This window comes from Crocodylus siamensis, chromosome 3 (assembly GCF_052110815.1).
Source record: "Crocodylus siamensis isolate JL-2025a chromosome 3, ASM5211081v1, whole genome shotgun sequence".
Classification (NCBI taxonomy): domain Eukaryota; kingdom Metazoa; phylum Chordata; order Crocodylia; family Crocodylidae; genus Crocodylus; species Crocodylus siamensis.
In genome coordinates this window covers 105,469,448-105,483,196 of record NC_143397.1, presented here as the reverse complement: position 1 = coordinate 105,483,196, position 13,749 = coordinate 105,469,448, and the positions used below count along the sequence as shown (strand labels likewise).

Sequence of the window (13,749 nt, the reverse complement as noted above, 5' to 3'; positions counted from 1 at the left end):
CCTCTAGTGAGTTAAAGTAACTTTTCTGTATTTGAAAGCAATAGCATCATCATTTTAGGGTCTGCTATCTTCAGACCTTCCAAGGCCACTGTATGTGCTGCATGTCCAAATGAGAAACTGTCTTCTTTTTGTAATTGATTTAAAGCTCCCAAGCCAGATCTTCCACTGCTATTAATGTGTGTATCTCCATTTTACTCCACAGAGCCATGCAAACTTACCACATGTGAGAAGCTGGCCCTCTATCTCTGGCATTGTACATCTGCAAAATAGCAGATCCTAAACCTGTCAGAGGTCCAGGACAAAAATTTCCATTCATGGGCTTTGGGCAAAAGTTATTTTGAGTGGAAATTCCATATTTGGAAAAGAAACATTTGAAAAGATGCAGCTGCTTGACACTGCTTGGAGATGTGGAAAATTTGGAACAGGCACAAGAGAGATACTAGCTAGGGAGTTAAAGGTATGTATATATCATGCATATATATGGTAGTAATAGCCATGTGATAAATTATGGAGCTATGTGATAAATTGTATTTATTCAGCAGATGTACACCTGAAAAACTGTTTTAAAAATCATTATATGTTTGGCTTCTACAGGCCCTTTCCCTCCCTACTCTGTTTTGCAAAAGGCTGCAGTATTGCTTGTAGTGGAGTATAAAAGAAAATGATTACTTCAAAGCCCTAGACTGTGCTGTTCCCCTCGCATAGTATGGTCTATCATAGACACGGCTGATTTATACTAAGATAGAATTTGTAGGAAATGGAACTATGGCCTCCATTACAAAGCTCCACGTATGCAACTAAGTTAAAGGCGTAAATTTGTAGAAGAAAATAACTTTTCAGCTGGTGCAGAGAGTGAATAGAGATGGTTTGATATGCAGCTTTGAGTACATGATTTATCAGAAATTGAGGTGGATTCTCTTTCCACAGATTACCTTGCTTGAATTGCTGTGGAAAATAGAACAGAGGATAATAAGGAGCAAACTGCTTCACCTCTAGCAGAGTTTGAACCATGACACCAAGAACATTTTGCAATGGATGAGATCCTCAGGTAATATAAATTACAGTAGACCCCTCCCAACCACCATAGATATGGACCAATGTCCTCACATGGCAAAATCCCAAACCCTTTTGGGATATACCCTCAATTTTCACTAAAATCATCAGGGGGTTGATGATATACTATACTTTGCTGAGTAGAGTCATAAAGGAAGAATGATCTTTTCAGCTTCATAAACCCCAATGTGAGAAGATGCTGAGCTATATGATCATTTGACTTATACTAATGAGAAAAGCTAGACTTTATTTAAACAAATATGGAATACCATTTTCTCTTGGTATTTTTGGAGAGAAGCAAGGTTCTCTCCATGCTAAAAAAGGTGACTGAATAGACACAAAATGAGTGCAGAATAATCTACAGAACTTCACAGTGGAGAGAAGGGATCAGTAACAGAGAATGGAGGGATGAATTTTGATTTCAGCACAATGATAGGAATAAAGGGAGAATATGAGACCTTCTTCTCTCATACAGTTGAGAGATATTATACCATCCATTAGTTTATGCAAGTGTCTTAGAGACAACCTAGTGTCATTTGGCAATAATATGCAGTGCTGGGTGAACTCAGCTTGCCTGGCTTTAACCCACTTAAGCATCCTGGGTTTCTTGGTGAATACTATTGGGTAGGAGAGGTGGTGAAATAAAGATTTAGAGAGAGAGAGAGAGAGAGCAAAAAGGAAGAAGAAAAAACCTGGTGAATAAACAGGGTGAAACATGGAGCCAGGAGTAGGCAAAATAAAAAACAAATTCAGGGTGGGTGACAAAAAGTAACAGAAAAAAAACCATTGAACAAATAAATCAGTATGTGCCTTTACAGGTATATACACAGGGCATGCCTATAGTGCTTCCTTCCACAGAACTGATGAAGGCATTTCTGAGAGAGACAGCCCTGCCTGCCCACTACATGTGCCACACCCAGAAAAGAGGCAGGAAAGTTGCCCTAAGTGTGCCCCTGCTGCCCCTTTTGAGCACACCAGGGAGGAAGAGCTCCCTCGGAGCAGCTTCAGTGCCTTTTTCTGGCTTAGTGCATGGAGAGCAAAGTGGGTGGGGTGGCTCTGTGCTTTGTGGTGGTACTCTCCAGTGCATCATGCAAGCAGTGTATGAGGCAGAATGAATACATATAGGACTGGCTCTACCACAGATCCATGATAAGATCTTGGACAGGTCATTTCGTTTCTTTGTGTGTGTGGTTTTCCCTTCTCACTTCTCCCTTGGCTTGTCTCTATTGACTACAAGTGCTGTGGAGCAGGGATAGTCTCTTGCCTTATGTTTGCACAGTGATTAGCTTAACATGGCCCTCCTTTCAGCTGGGGGCTCTCTCCCTTTTTTTAACAATTACAATAATAATAATAATAATAATAATTCATAAATGGGTTGTCTTAACTAGCTCCAATCGCTTCCCAGGGAGGAGGCAGTGAGTAGAGTCCTTGTAGCTCAAAGTAAAATGTGCGCTTTTCTTAAAGTATAAAAATATTTATTAAAAAAGAAATTGAATCCCATAAAATAAACAAGCCTGGATTTCAATTCGTGGGTAGAAAGGCTTACCAACTCAAACTAATTTTATGAGCATTGTGAACCTAAGTGGCAAAACTTCAGTGTCCACAGGGCAAGAGATGTGACTGTGCAAAAGAACAAAACAAACACAGAGCAATAATTTCCATAGCTATTTTTTTTGCCATGCACTCCTGTAACGGAAAGTGCAGGTAGAGGTGGTCAGTGGCTATAGGTGGTAAGTGAAATGCAATGTCCATCAAGGTCAGCACCCAGGCTCAAACTCTTCAAACAGCTATTTTATAGCTACATTTCTTGTAGTTTAACCAGAATCAACAGGCAGGGGTAGAACTATAGGAAGAAAAAGCACAGGAGGAAAAAAAGCATCTATGATCTCAAAAATAAAATATTTGAGTGTTGAATTGAGTAAGAGAAAACAGGCCCCAATCTAGAGTCACTGTTAAGAACATACGTGACTTCTGGTGCTTAGCCCCTGGATATGAGACAACTTCTGGAGCTTAGCTGCATTGCTAGAGCAGGTCTTGGAGAACAAAAGTATAGCTACATCTTTAGGCCAGCAAATTATGGATTTTGAAGTCTGAGTGGGGTTAATCCTGAAATCTTCCACTCTGACAACTTACTGTTTCCTCAGCTGGCCATAGCTGCGCTTCTCTCCTTGGGCCTGTTGGTTTGTGCTGTGGGTGGCACTGAAGGAAATTATCCTCGGGTTGAAAGTAGTGCCAGATTCCTCAAGATCAAAGGTCAGTCAGAGGAGAGGAGCATATGGAAAGATAAGGCAGCCCAGCCAGGCTTGCCGCAGTCAGGCGTTGTGCTGGATCCAGCTGCATTGCTAGCCATGCCAGGAAAACTTGTTCATAGAGCCTGCCAAGGAGCCATATCGCCTGAAAGAAATGTCACTGATATTACTGCACAGAGCCTGGTGACTCTCCTGATAGGAGCTGAGAAAGAAGCTTTATTTGCAGGGCTTCACCATTCTTGAATTAGGAGCTTTTATATATATATATATATATCTCTCTCTCTCTCTCTCACAGTCAACTGTTCCAGCTCTTTGACTGCACACTCAAATCAATAATATTTCATGGGAAGCAAGCAAAAACAAATACAGTCTAGTCTAGTCAGCTGCTGCCAGAGGAACGGTATCTCCCACAGATTGCCAGCCGTGTCCCTTGTGTGTCTGTGGGTGGCTGTATTGCTTGAGGAAACAGACAAAGAGGAAGGCAAGGAGGAGGGTCAGGCTCATTATATAGTTTACAGTGCATGGTTATGAGATTCTTCTTTCAGTGCCAAAAATCTGACTTTAAACTAGCCTTGTTGGTTGCTAAAATGTTGGCAGTCTGCTCATGCTCCTGTTGAGGTTAATGGAAGTTTTGCCATATAACTCAGTAGGAGTGAATTGAACCTTTCATAGGGAAAGACCTGGCCAACTCTAAGACTGCCTCTGTGGAAGACTCTTCCAGCTTTGTAACTATCCTTTTCTGTCCCTCACCTTGTAAGAGGATACCGTCTTTATTTCTTGTGAATTTTATGAATTGCTGAGCTGACTCTCCCTAATTTTTTTCCTTTCACTGTGTTCAGAGTCCTTGAGATGCATGAGCTCACAGGAATCTGACTAAACCTCCAGGAGACAACCATTGAAGGACTGCCTACTAGAGTTGGTTAAATAATAAATGTTTTTGGTTTAGTGGTGGAACCAAAACAAAATTTTTTTAAAAAAGTTCAAAACAGAATAGAAATGCTGTGGGGATTTGGCAAACAGAAGAGCTGAAAATATTCATTTTGGGTCAGCTGGAAAAAATTTGATTTGGGTCAACCTATAATGTTTTCTTTAATCCAAAATGAAATGTTTTCAGGTCATCTTAGCCTTTTTCCAGTTTAGTTCTGTTTTGTTGGTGTATATATAAAAGGCATTTTTCCTTTTTAATAAAATGTAAGGTGTCATTAAGACAACACTGAAATTGGAGTCTTGGAGTCGTCATTGACTCCACGATGAACATGGGCCGGCAGTGTGGGGAGGCAGTCAAGAAGGCCAACCGTACCCTGTCATGCATCCACAGATGCATCTCGAGCAGGTCCAGAGAGGTGATCCTCCCCCTCTATGCGGCACTGGTCAGGCCGCAGCTGGAGTACTGCGTCCAGTTCTGGGCGCCGCACTTCAAGAGGGACGTGGACGATATGGAAAGAGTTCAGAGGAGGGCCACTCGTATGATCAGGGGTCAGCAGGGCAGGCCTTATGAGGAGAGGCTACGGGACCTGAACCTGTTTAGCCTCCACAAGAGAAGGTTAAGGGGGGACCTTGTGGCCTGCTACAAACTGGTCAGGGGGGATCAGCAGGTATTGGGGGAGTCCCTGTTCCCCCGTGCGCTCCCAGGAGTGACCAGGAATAACGGTCACAAGCTGGCGGAGGGTAAGTTTAGATTAGATATTAGGAGGCGCTACTTCACAGTCAGGGCGGCTAGGGCCTGGAACCGGCTTCCAGGGGAAGTGGTGCAGGCTCCTAGCCTGGGGATTTTTAAAAGGAAGTTAGATGAGCACCTTGCCGGGGTCATCTGACCCCGGTGCTCTTTCCTGCCAAGGCAGGGGGTCGGACCAGATGATCTACCTAGGTCCCTTCCGACTCTAGCTACTATGAAACTATGAAACTATAAATGTTTAGACATTTCCAAAATAAAATGCACCATTCAAATAATGTCAAAAGAACTGTTCTTACTATTTCCTCTCCCAACCCTGTTTTCTTTGGCCAAAACCATTTGCTGAGTTTCCAGCTGCATTTATTTTACCACAAGCTACTGCTTGCCAGAATTCCTACCTCGGTTCTCTAACATAATACTTTTCTACTGCAGGTGGGCATCCACACTGAGCTGACAGGTTCTTATTGTGGCAATGACTTCCAGACTACATCTGCACTCTGATCACAAAGAAACAGATTCAAGGCAGACAGAACTGATGAACACTGAGTAGCAGCACACCTATTTGATATCCTGTTTGATTTGATGGATGGAGCTGTGCAAATGCTTAACATTTTTTCATTTTTTCCCCAACAAAAGGAACCAAACATGACCCAAAACATTGTTTCAATTTCAGGCATTTTTAACCACATTTATCACTCAAGTGCAGGGAATTTTGAAATACATGTCTTGATTCATGGTTTGAAAGAGGAAACGGGGGTGTTAGGCCCTCTCTTATCTCCCAGGACGAGGCCCTAACACTTAGCTGTAGGGTATTTGGGATGGAGCTTTTGCAATCTTTCCTGTTAAAACTATTCTGCTTTTGTTTAAATATTTTCATTGGGCTAAAAGAGAGAGAAAGAAAACAGTTTTGTAATCAGAGAGGAATGAGATCCCAGTTCAAGTATTCATAGATGTTAGGGACTAGAAGGGACCTGACAAGATCATCAGGTCCAGCCCCCCTGTGCTTGGACAGGAAAGACTGTTAGGGTCAGATGACCCCAGCAAGGTTAGTGTCCAGGCATTTTTTCAAGATATCCAGAGTAGGTGATTGTACCACCTTTGGGGGGAGTCTACTCTACTCTAGACCCTGGACACTCGAGTTGTAAAGAAGTTTTTCCTTATGTCTAATCTAAAGCAATCTTCTAGAAATTTATGACTGGTAGTCCTAGTCTTCCCCTGGGGAGTCCTGGTGGACAGACGTTTTCGCAGTTCCTGATGAGGGCCCCTTATATACTTATAGGCTGCCACCAAGTCGCCTCTGAGTCTTCTCTTCTCCAGGCTGAACAGACCCACATCTCAGCCTCTCAGTATACCGTCTACTCTCCATGCCTCTAACCATATGTGTAGCCCTCCTTGGGACTCTCTCAATCCTCTTTCTGAAGTGTGGTGCCTAGAACTGGACACAATACTCCAGCTGCATCCTCGCCAAGGCTGAGTAAAGTGGGAGGATGATATCCTTAGTCTTGTTTGAGATGCATTAGTAGATGCATGTCAGTGTTTTGTTTGTTTTGCCGGTTACAGCATTGCATTAGTGGCTCATGTTCATTCTATGGTCTGTTAAGGTTGTGGTGCTAGTACGTGTAGCGTTGCTGAACTTATAAGCATGTTGCAAGTTGTTTCTCCCCAGGTAGAGCACCTTACCCTTCTCAATATTGAACATCATCAGGTTTTGATTCACCCACTTTACGAATGTCCAGATCAACCTGTATCCCCAGCCCATCCTTCAGCGTGACTACAGTCCCCCATAATTAGGTGTCATCTGAGAACTTTGCCAGTCTGCTTTTAACATCTGAATCCAAATCTAAATCCAAGCAGTAGCATGTGCCACCCAAAGCTAGAGTACACTCTGCTGAGCACACTGCCAGAGCCACACTCTGCTGCCAGCCATGCTCTGTGTGGCAGGATCATTGCTGCTGCAGCCCCAGGAGGCCCCCAGGATCCCACATAAGGCTGCTGGGGCCAGCCCAGTGCTGGCACCAGCCTCCCCTACCCCACCTGGGGTAACTTGCCACGTACCAGAGCATGTGTGACACAGGTGTGCCCTGGGGACAACTAGCAGTGGCACAATGTGCACTGCTGCTAGTTGTCCCTGGGGAACCAAATGTTCACACATGTCTGGATATGGCCAATGAGGGCAGACAGCATGAAGGAACTCTGATCCCTTGCATATTTGGATTTCCAGTCAAATAACCTGGTAGGGGCATGGAAACAATGGAAGGAAGAACTGACCTTGTGCACACAGATGACTATGGCAGACAAGGATGAATAAACCTTTTCCAGAGAAGTGAGTGCAACACTTATACCTGATGGGTCCACACACATTAGAGGAGCTGATGAAGGCTTTTGATGAGTCCTGTGACCCCAGAGGAAATGAGACTGTGGAAAGATGGTTCTTTTTCACCTAGAATCAAGATCCAGAAGAAGGAATACATACTTACGTTACAAAGCTGAAAACATTGGCATTAACACGTACTTTTAGAAATATAAGAGACTCCCTCATTAGAGACAGAATTATTTGTGGGACATCTGATCCTAAGATAAGGGGAAAGCTGTTGATAGGGGCTGATCTAATTCTAGACAAATGCATCCAAATTTCAAGGGCAGCTGAATTAGCTAAAGAAAAATCAAAACACTAGCTGGTGCAGAATCAGTATACAGGGTCAATTTAAGGGAACCCAAGAGACTAAAAGATAGGCCAACTGAGAATGTAGTCCTTCAGTTCTAGTGTTGGTACTGTGGGAAGCAGCATGAAAGAAAGAGAAATGCCCAACTAACAAACTAACAGCCTGGGCTGTGGGTAACAGAACCAGTTTTTGTCACAATGCTAAAACAACTCCAAAAGAAATAAACAACTGTATATGCAGTAGAGGAGGATACTGGATTTTTTATGAGGAACATGAAGTCTTCTCATTGACTTTAGCTGATCCAAATATTCAGAACATGTATGCACTATTAAAAAAAACCCTGCTAAAACCATCTGCAACTATATTAATGGAGCAGCAACCGGTCAGATTGCACGTAGTTTAAAAGGGCCTGCCAACAGCAAAAAAAACCTTAGTTAGGCTCCAGGAGCAGTGAGAGATGTGCGGGTGAAAGTCCACTGTGCCCCCGCTCCCCTGAAGCCCCTCAGAGACCCCTGCCGACCCCCAGCAAAGCCAGAGGTAAGCGGGGGCCCGTGGTGGAAGGGAGTTAACCCCTAGAGAGTGGGAGGAAGTGGCTGAGTGGGAGCTGGGCTGGGTCTCTCCCCGCCCAGACCCCTACTTCGCCCAGCCCCCCCCAGGGAGCCATGCGAACAGGTTGCGCAAACAGGCATGCTTGTCTGCCGGTGCACGAGTTAGTGCAGTGTTCACGTAGGAGGGTGTGTGGGAGGGCCCAAGGCCCTGCCTGCGAGCCCCCTAGGGTAGACAGTCCCAGCCATAGCCAGCCTACCAGCGGCATGATGTGGATGGGCACGCATTGCACCCCTCGGGTCCCCTCGGGCTCTGTGGCCCCCCCACCTCTGGCACCTCAGAGATGGCCACCCAGACAGAGCCCATGGTTCCAGGCTCCATGCAGATGGAGCCTCTGGCTTTTGGCTGCGGGGGCTGCCTGTCCCTTTTTCAGGCTATAGGGCCCGGGAGCATGGCCACCTCCCCTTGAGAGGTCTGCTCCCTTTTGGGGTCTCTGACACGCCAGCTGGAGGAGCTTCAGGCTGCAGTCCAGAGACTGCATGCCATTAGGGACTGTGAGCAGGAGATAGACTTCTACTGCCAGGCCCTTCTTCCCTGGGAGCCAGAGGGTAGACCACAGTCTCCCTCCAGGACAAGGAGGACTCTGGGACCTCCCAGTCTGTCCAGTCAGGGGGATGGACCAAGGTGGTCAAGGGCCCTAAGGCCTACCACACCAAGGCCCCTGCCCTGCTGGAGCTTAGCAACAGGTACGCACCTCTTGCTGCTCCAGCAGAGCCTGCTGAATTGCCAGCTCCTGCAGGCAACACAGGCTCAACTGCAGCTACTGCCCTCGCTCTCTCCAAGACAAAATCTAAGGTGTTTTTTGTGGGAAACTCCATCCTGAGGGGGACTGAGGGGGTAATCTGCCGCCCTGACCCCTTAGCCCAGGAAGTCTGCTGCTTCTCGGGGGCCCACATCTGAGACATTGCGGACAGGATCCCTAAGCTCCTTCAGCCCACAGATCACTATCCCATGCTCCTTATTCATGTGGGCACCAATGACACAGCTCGGAGTACTCCCAGCCAGGTCATGAGGCGCTACAGGGATTTGGGAGCGGGGCTAAAGGGTCTGGGGGCACAGGTGGTGTTCTCTTCGATCCTCCCAGTCTCAGGGTATGGGCTGAGGAGGGAGAGGAGGATCCACGTAGTCAACGAAAGACTGCGGCGCTGGTATCATTGGGAAGGCTTTGGCTTCCATGACCGCAGCCTGCTCTTTGGAGAGACAGGCAGCGAGCTGCTGGGAAGAGATGGCCTCCACCTCTCTGCCCTGGGGAGGAGGCTCTTCTCAGCCAGACTGGTTGACCTGCTCCACCAGGCTTTAAGCCCGCTGGGGAACAGGGGGACTACCGCCACTGCTGGCCCACTGAGTGACCATTGCAGAGCTAGCAGGCCAAGGCACTTAAGGGAGCCCACCCCTGCCCCAGCCCTGGTACAATCTGTGGGCAAGGAAAGAGCCCCCAAGGGGACACTTGCCTGCCTGTACACAAATGCCAGGAGCTTGGGGAATAAGCAGGAGGAGCTCGTCCTCCTGCTTAATGCAAATAATTACGAAGTCATAGGGATAACGGAGACCTGGTGGGACTCCACCCATGACTGGACCATGGGTATAGATGGCTATACCCTGTACAGGAGGGATTGTGTAGGTAAGAGGGGAGGCGGTGTAGCTCTCTATGTTAAGGAAAGCTATGTGTCCCTGCAAACTGATGTTGGCAACCAGGGTGGACAACTGGAGACCCTCTGGGTTAAAATCTGTGGGGAACATGGAACAGGGGACACAACGGTGGGAGTCTACTACAGACCTCCCACCCAAAGTCAAGAGCTTGTCCAGGAGTTTGCCTGCAAACAGGCTGAGGCTGCATGCTCCAGGACCTTGGTTGTCATGGGTGACTTCAATTACCCGGACATCTCATAGGAGAATCACTCAGCAAAATCCAAGCGGTCGCAAAGCTTCCTATCGTGTGTGGATGATCTCTACCTGACTCAAGAAGTCTACAGGCCAGCAAGAAGTAAAGCACTGCTCAACCTGGTACTGGCTGCTGCCTACTGGGGATGACCTAATTGGTGACCTAGTGATCAATGGGAAGTTGAGTGACAGCAACCATGAGCTGATCACCTTCACCATCTGCCATAAAGCTGGCAAGTCAGTCAGCAACACGGAAGTCCTTGACTTCAGGAAAGCTGACTTTGACAAGCTCAGAAGGCTTGTCAGTGAGTCCCTAAGGAACCACGAACCCAGGGGGAGGGGAGTTCAAGAAGAGTGGTTGCTCCTCAAGGGAGCGATCCTCAATGCACAAGCTAAGTCTATTCCATCTTGGAGGAAAGGCAGCAAGAGAGCACAGCAGCCCCCCTGGCTCTCCAGGGATCTAGCGGACCTCCTGAGGCTAAAAAGAAAAGGCCTACAAAGGATGGAGGATGGGATTCACCTCCAAGGAGGATTATTCTGCACTGGTCCAGTCCTGCAGGAAGCAAACCAGGAAAGCCAAGGCTGCAACTGAACTCCAACTAGCTACAAGCATCAAGGACAATAAAAAGTCCTTTTTCAGATATGTGGAAAGCCGGAGGAAAACCAAGGGCAACATTGGACCCCTGCTGAATCAGTTGGGACAACTTATGCCCAGGAAAAGCCAACCTATTAAATGGATATTTTGTGTCGGTCTTTCATCAGTCCCATGGGACGCCCATGCCCACCACAGGACAGAGTGGTCCTGGTGAGGGAGATTCCCTGTCCTCCATTAATGCCAGCCTTGTGAAGGTATACCTTGAGAGGCTGGATACCTTTAAGTCAGCCAGCCCTGACAATCTGCACCCCAGGGTACTCAAGGAGTTGGCGAGCATCATAGCCCAGCCCCTGGCATGGATCTTTGAAAACTCCTGGTGCAGTGGTGTAGTGCCCGCACTGGTGTAGTGCCCGAAGACTGGAAGAAGGCCAATGTGGCGCCTATCTTCAAGAAAGGGAGGACAGTAGATCCGGCAAACTATAGGCCTATCAGCCTGACTTCTATCCGGGGGAAGATCTTAGGAAAGTTTATTAAAGAGGCCATCCTTAATGGATTGGCAGACACCAACATCCTGAGGGATAGCCAGCACGGGTTTGTTGCGGGTAGGTCTTGCTTGGCCAATCTCATTTCCTTCTATGACCAGGTGACCTATCACCTGGACAATGGAGAAGAGATTGATGTCATATATTTTGACTTCAGAAAAGCCTTTGATCTGGTATCCCATGATCACCTCTTGGCAAAACTGGCCAGTTGTGGCCTTGGGTCCACCACGATCCACTGGCTGGGAAATTGGCTCTGTGGTTGGACCCAGAGGGTAGTAACTGATGGCAGTCACTCATCATGGTGTCCTGTGACCAGTGGGGTCCCCCAAGGATCTGTTGTTGGACCCATATTGTTCAACATCTTCATTAATGATGTGGACATTGGAGTCAGGAGTGGACTGGCCAAGTTTGCCGATGACACCAAACTTTGGGGCAAAGCATCCACGCCAGAAGAAAGGCGGGTGATCCAGGCTGACCTGGACAGGCTCAGCAAATGGGCAGATGAGAACTTGATGGTGTTTAACACCGAAAAATGCAAGGTTTTCCACCTTGGGAAGAAAAACCTGCAGCATCCTTATAGGCTCGGCAGTGCTACGCTGGCTAGCACTATGGAAGAAAGAGACTTGGGGGTCATCATTGACCACAAGATGAACATGAGCCTGCAATGAGATGCTGCGGCTAGTAAAGCAACCAAAACGCTGGCTTGCATCCATAGATGCTTCTCAAGCAAATCCCGGGATGCCATTCTCCCCTTGTACTCGGCCTTGGTGAGGCCGCAGCTGGAGTACTGCGTCCAGTTTTGGGCTCCGCAATTCAAAAAGGATGTGGAGAAGCTTGAGAGAGTCCAGAGGAGAGCCACGCGCATGATCAGAGGTCAGGAAAACAGACCTTACGATGACAGGCTGAGAGCCGTGGGGCTCTTTAGCCTGGAAAAGTGCAGGCTCAGGGGTGATCTGATGGCCACCTATAAGTTTATCAGGGGTGACCACCAGTATCTGGTTTGTTCACCAGAGCGCCCCAAGGGATGATGAGGTCGAACGGTCATAAACTACTGCGAGACTGTTTCAAGCTGGACATAAGGGAGAATTTCTTTACTGTCCAAACCCCCAAGGTCTAGAACAGCCTGCTATCGGAGGTGGTTCAAGCATCTACATTGAACGCCTTCAAGAGTAAATTGGATACTTATCTTGCTTGGATCCTATGACCCCAGCTGACATCCTGACCTTCGGGTCGGGGGCTGGACTCTATCTTCTGAGGTCCCTTCCACCCCTAATGTCTATGAAATCTATGAAATCCTGCAAAACTGCTCAGCAGTAATGCCAGATTGGAAGAATTTGAGAATACTGGTGATGTACATTTGAACAACTAAATGCAGACTATCAATACAAAATCCATGGAACAGAAAGTGATACTGCTTGGAATTCATAGTGCTCAATACTGAAGAGTGCCATCCATTGTTAAGCAGCTGAATAGTGCAAGCCATGGATCTGATCTCACAACAACACCAATATCTTCCATATGAGATAGGAGGGGGAAAGCACAGCATGGTCCTTTTTAGATGTTTTATGAGAGGCTATCCAGGACCATGATACTAAGCTGTGACAGTTCCTAAACAGATGTAGAGAGCAGAATATGAAATTGAACTCAGCCAAGCTGAAGTTGAGGAGAACTGAGGTACCCTACACTGGACACCTTCTGATCTTGGACTCTGACCTGACTCTGAAATATCAAGGGCCATGAAGGAAGTGTCCAGACCAAAAGGTATGAATGCAGGCCAGCAATTTATGGTATGGATGTAGGCATGGATAACTATCTTTTCAGATTCTGTGCTCACCTCTCAAAGGTTTGTGAAACTTTGAGAAAGCTAATGCACAAAGAGGCAACAAAGGACTGGGCAGAAGCCCAGGAGGAGGCATTTGAAAGAATGTAGAAACTCATAAGCAAGGCACCAGTCTTGAAATATTACTACCCGGCGGAGCAACTACAGTGTGATTCCTCAGAAGGAAGCCTAGAAGCAGCAGTATTTGTGCAGAATCAGCAACCCATAGCATTTCTTAGCTGGGCCCTGAAAGATACAGAAAGAGGATATGCATAAATAGAAAAGGAACTCCTGGCTGTGCTCTTTGGAGTGGAGCAATTCTACCTATTTAGGTTTGGACAGAAAGTGTCTGTGCATTCTGATCACAAGCCACTAGAAAGCATTATGAAGAGGCCACTGCTGAGTGGACCAAAGTGATTACCATATGCAACATGTAGGATGGGTATGGAGGGGCATGTGCCTCCCCTGAGATTGGCCATTGCTGAGACTGCTGCCGGCTGTGGGTGATTGCTGCTTGCCACCACCCCTTCCTGCTCACCACCGACACCACCTCATCTGCCTGCGGGCAGTCCCCACTCGGCCCACCCTCACTGCCGACATCACCACAGCCATCTATGGGCAGTACCTGCTCACCACCACCACGGCCGTCTGTGGGCAGTCACCACGCCC

General features: G+C 47.2%; 1 long non-coding RNA gene across 1 annotated transcript; it reads left to right on the top strand.

Moving 5' to 3' along the window:
- The first annotated feature begins 213 nt into the window (after positions 1 to 213).
- Positions 214 to 5,866, top strand: LOC149868618 (uncharacterized). Its single transcript, XR_016441012.1, has 3 exons — positions 214 to 457; positions 928 to 1,048; positions 5,407 to 5,866. It is a non-coding gene; the product is annotated as an uncharacterized LOC149868618 (long non-coding RNA).
- Positions 5,867 to 13,749: the final 7,883 nt, after the last annotated feature.